Source organism: Tasmannia lanceolata, unplaced genomic scaffold, assembly GCF_043159265.1.
Source record: "Tasmannia lanceolata isolate RefF3 unplaced genomic scaffold, GAP_Taslan_0.1 ptg000018l, whole genome shotgun sequence".
In the NCBI taxonomy this organism is placed as follows: Eukaryota; Viridiplantae; Streptophyta; class Magnoliopsida; order Canellales; family Winteraceae; genus Tasmannia; species Tasmannia lanceolata.
Window position 1 is genome coordinate 19,442,307 of NW_027518695.1, and position 5,559 is coordinate 19,447,865.

The window sequence follows — 5,559 nt, forward strand, 5'->3', positions numbered from 1 at the left end:
GGCTGTCTCAGGTAATGAAAGGGGGCGTATTTATCATTTCACAAAATCATATTATCAGATCCAGTAAAAAAACGAACTAGTTCTTCTTCTTCTTCATGAGTTAGGGTATTATAGAGCGTTTTCTCTGCGGCTTTAGGTACGTTTCTCTCCAATAAATCTTATCTTTCCTTTTTTTTTTGAATGGTTGAAGTTAAGATGGAATATGAGTTCAAAATGGCCATGACTCGGCCACAACTCGCCGAGTCCGGGACTCCAAAATGGCGGCCACCGCAAATCCGCGTCGACTCGGCCGAGTTACAAACCGAGTCGCCGAGTTTTAAAACACTGAGTTTAACATTAAAGAAGATAATATATGTATAAGAGAGATACATCAATGATTACAGGAAGGACATGGTAACACTCAAAGAAATAATAGAGAAGAAAGCAAACCCAGGATTACATGAAAGAAATTTAATAGCCAAATCTAAACACCAACAAAGTAGGCTCAATCAATCCATAGTTGGATGATTATAGTAGATAGAATAAAAATTATTCATAATACCCTGAAGGTGAGACCAGAGGCGTGGAACTTTTGGTCCTCGAGCTGTTCTAACCGCTCGATCATTGGAGACGTCAGATAGTTCGCCCAATCACCCACCTCCCCTTTCCTAAATAAATTGTTATTCCCCATGCCCATAGGGCCAACTCCTGTCTTGTTCACTTGCAAATTGGTCATTGTCTTAAAACTACATAACTGTATTATTTCCTCCACCACCCCAACTTTCTCTTCCTCTAGAGAGAAAGGTTGCCCCAAGAACTCAGCCAACTTCTTCAAATGAAATGTGGGATCTTGTTTCATTTCCTCATACTTCAAAAACAAAACCCTTCCAGGCCTTTCTTGGCTTTCCTTCCAATACCCCAACACATGATCCCAATAAGAACCGAAAGGCGAAACTCCCTCACAAAACAAGTCGAAGGCCTCTTCGAGAGGAAGGGGAGGTCCTACACTCTGGGGTCTCAACTTGTTAAAGTAAGTCCACATGGATATGAAGGTATCTCTTGGATTACGACATATGTAAACAATCCGAAAATCCGATTGTATTGCCGATGGCGGTAATGAATTGTAAGGCGCGTGTGTAGAAAATAGTCTAGGGTGAGAAAGGTTTGAGAAATAAGAAACAGGATCATCTTCCAAGAACTTATATTCGAAGAAAGGGATAAGTGAATGGGAGTTATTGTTGAGCAAGGGATGGTTAGTGAAAGTGTAACGAGTGCGGTTCACAATGGCGAAAACGAGAGCCTTCAACCAAGTTGTACCTGTTTTGGGTGCGGTGCTCACTAGTACATCGGTGTTGTAGGCTTGAAATTGTTGATGGCATTCCATTACTGCTTTCAAGCACAGTAAAGGATACCAAAAGCCTTGGTATTGGTAGATATGGGGTCTGAACCACCCATTCCCTTTTGGCAGGGAGGAGACTAGTTCCTCCCATTTTTTGCTTATTTGTTCTTCATTTTCAGGCAAGTTAGTGGCTGGAATTTGGGATGTAGCCATGAAGAAGATGGGAGTTGAAGGATCTAAGTTATGATTAGTGTCCTCACAGGATTTTGATAGCTTTGGCTACATGAAAGCATATTTATGTATCTCCAAGAAGCAGCTCACATCAAATTCTTGCTGCAGTGGGACCATGATCGTCACCCAATCTTTGACGGATCTTTTTGTTGTGTATCTTTTTTGTATTTTGTCCTCTTAATCTATAAAATTACATACCTAGCAAAAGACGAAAAGGCAAATGTGGCATGATTGTAAGTGGCACACCATATATAGTGGAAAACAGCAGATATTAATTCTTCAGCCAACTTCTTCAAATGATTGTAAGCCCTAGATTGATTATTGGACCACGTGAATATTTAAACTTTGTGGTGTGCTGATATCATTTACCTTCAATTATTTTCAGTTTTTCAATCTCTTCTTTGTGATCTTGTCTGGGCTTTTTTCTTTCATTCTTCTTGCTGCAGTGGGACCATGATCTCACCCAATCTTTGACGGATCTTTTTGTTGTGTATCTTTTTTGTATTTTGTCCTCTTAATCTATAAAATTACATACCTAGCAAAAGAAGAAAAGGCAAATGTGGCATGATGGTAAATGGCACACCATATACAGTGGAAAACAGCAGATATTAATTCTTCAGCCAACTTCTTCAAATGATTGTAAGCCCTAGATTGATTATTGGACCACGTGAATATTTAAACTTTGTGGTGTGCTGATATCATTTACCTTCAATTATTTTCAGTTTTTCAATCTCTGCTTTGTGATCTTGTCTGGGCTTTTTTCTTTCATTCTTCTTGCTGCAGTGGGACCATGACCTCACCCATCTCATTTGATAAGAGCAACGCCGTGACTTCCTCCAACTTTATCGTATCATTACCATACAATAAAGTTGTTACCAGGTTGTCATACGAATCAGGAAGTGGAGTAAGAAGCAAAAGGGCCTTGTCTTCTTCCTTCAACTTTTCGTCAACCTTGTGAAGCTAATCCACAAGCCCGTTGAACACCGTGATGTATTCTAGAAGAACTCCACCTTCCTACATCTTCAGCCCATACAATTGCCATTTCAGATACAACCGGTTGGCCAAGCTTTTTGACATGTCAAGCTTTTCCAACTTCTCCCATAATTTAGGCACATCTTCTTCTTCCATAATGTTAAACATAATGATATCTGCTAGACATAGTAGAATTGTGCTGATCGCCTTCGACTTTATGTCTTCCCACTCGGTATCCGTCATCTTCTCCGTTTTCCCATCATTTCCCTTCAACGCCTTAGCCAAGCTCTGCTGAACTGGGATGTCCTTCACCCTCATCTGCCATAGGGTGAAACTGTCATTTCCGTCAAATCTGTCGATGTTGAACTGAGTAGAACTTGATTTTACCGCCATCTTAGATTACTCCGCACTTACGGTGTAGTGCTCCACGTCGAACGAGAATCTTTCCTGGACAATCTTTTTACTCCCAAAAGACCGCTCTAACCGCGATCCAACCACAACACCCACGATCACTCTACCTGGCCTCGATGATCGCTCCACCTGAGCTCTGATACCACTTGTTGAGAAAATCCGTCGGGCAATCCGATCCGATCGTGTACAAATTAACGGAAAATAAAATAAACCAAGCCAGAAGATGAACACCAAGATTTACGTGGTTCGGCCAAGCCTACTCCACGGGCAAGAAACACGATGTTCCACTATAAGAAAAACAAAATACAAGGATTACAATGGATTAATCTCAAACCCACAAACCCGCAACCCTTTCATTGATTCTCAAACCCGAGGCCGTACACCGAGAGTAACCCAAGAGAATACCCGAGAAAAAACCCGAGAAGAAACCCAATCTCTCTCTCTCTCTCTCATCTCTCATCTCTCTTCTCTCTTCTCTCTCTCTCTTTCTCTCTCCTCTCTCCTCTCTCTCGTTTTTGTCTCTCCCCACGAGAGAGTAAAAAATCTCTCGTTTATATCACTTAGGTTTTAGAAAAACCTAAAAACATTGCCGTCTTTGCATTCCCATCGAGTGGTGGGAAATTAGGCAACTTTCACAACATCATCTCCTTTGTAAAGGAAAACACTAAGAAAACAGGATTCTGTTTTGAGAATAAAAATGGGAGTGATGTGATGGTTAATTTGAACTTTTTCACGATGCATTTAGTGCTTTTATGGAGATTTGAACTCCCTTATTTTACCTTTCAGTGGATGTGGCTCCGATGAATGATGCCCGTTTTTTTTCACAAAACGGGAATCAGCTATCTTTTATAAAGGTGATTAACCCTCACTATCATTCATAACAGGCTAGGAGGGGATCATTCCAAGCAAGGCTAGGGTGGCATTCAATGGTTCTTGTGCTCCTTGGCATGCCACGAAAGCAGACATGGAAGCAAGGTTTTAAATTTTGGTTTCGGTGTCGGTTTCATCCACCACCGAAACTGAAATGTCTCGGTTTCGGGGTGAAATTTCGGCCGAAATCTTGCAAAAATATGATTATGATTTCGTTTATTCTTTTTTTATTTCGACCGAAATGTCTAAAATTTCGGTGTCAATTTCGGCGATTGCGGTTGAAATTTCTGCTACTTTGGTGGAAATTATAATATTTCGGTAGAAATTTTGTAAAAAAAGACCAAAAATGAAATTCTAACCGACATTTCTACAAAATTTCGGCGAAATCTTGTAAAGAAATGACTTTATGTGAATTTCGTTCGGTTTGTGCCTCGGACAAAATATTTCGGACGAAATATTTCGGCCGAAACAAAATATTTCGGCCGAAACAAAATGTTTCGGCCGAAATTTAAAACCATGCATGGAAGAGGGGCGGATTTATCGGTTCCCTTTAAATGGGATTTTTTGTATAGTCATGCTAGGGATTCACAACTAAGACGCAACATTAACCCACGAATGATTTTTAACCACCTGTCAGGTTTTTGCTTATGGTGAAAACAATGATGATTAGATGTTACTCATTAAGAATTAAATCACGTGCTAAAAAGTCCTGGTCCTTTTAAGGAATGTTTTTTTGGTGGGAGGATCAATTTCTTATGGAAAATACTTCTAAAACGGATCCAGATAAAGTGGTCAGTAGGACCGATGGATTTACTGAGGGAAATGTTATCAGCACAACCATATTTTAATATTTGCACAATCCCAGCTGTCTTACCTTCTTTGCTTCGGTAGAGCTTTTTGGGAAATGTAATAACCATTCGAAAGCTCTATAAATATTTAAAACAATTAAGATGTTTTGTTGTGAAAAGGAAAAAAGTTTGAAAACGGGATTCCGTGTTGAAAATAAAAATGGGATGTACCTGACCATTGATTTTAACCTTTTTAAGGGGTTTATTTTTTTTTATGGGGATTTGAAATCCCTTCTTTTGTCTTTTTGTGGACGTGGCTCCATTGTTTGATGCCGGTTTTTTTTTCCCAAAATGTAATCCCGTTTTCCTAGCAGTTTATGGTATTTGTGGGGATACTAGCTCCTCTTCTTCTTTTTTTCACACGTGTCACAATGGAGGAAGCGTGCTTATTTTCAGCATGGGATCCATTTTTCCTAGCAACCCTCATTTCTTGCTATCTTAAGAAAAACATTAATCAATTACAAAGTGCAGTCTAATTAGCCATTGAAAAAATTAAGTGCTGTCTAACGATAGATCATGTGGCAATTCCAAATCAAATCACACCAAGAGCGCACCGAGCTAAAGACAGATTTACCCTTTTTTACCTTATTTATATAGCGAGTGCTGCTAGCAAAACAGGATTTCGCTCGGAAGATAAATAGACACATGCGCAAAAGACAAAGGAGTGAGCCTGTATCCCCACAAAATGTAAAAATAAATTATGGGATTGATAAATAACCAGTCAATTCCCTTTATTTTGTGTAGGTAGGTTGGGATTGGACCTCCGACCACAAGGTGGCAAACGGGCCGTGCCGTGCCGGCACGGCATGATTTGGTCACGGGTCGTGCCGTGCCAGCACGCCAAAGGGTGGGGGTTAGGCACGGCACAGCCCACGGCACGTGGCCCACTCGTGGCGTGCCGTGTCGTGC

At 40.4% G+C, this 5,559-nt stretch overlaps 1 pseudogene; it reads right to left on the minus strand.

Moving 5' to 3' along the window:
• Positions 1 to 532: 532 nt before the first annotated feature.
• LOC143850142 (cytosolic sulfotransferase 15 pseudogene) lies at positions 533 to 1,363 on the minus strand (annotated as a pseudogene).
• Between the last annotated feature and the right edge of the window lie 4,196 nt (positions 1,364 to 5,559).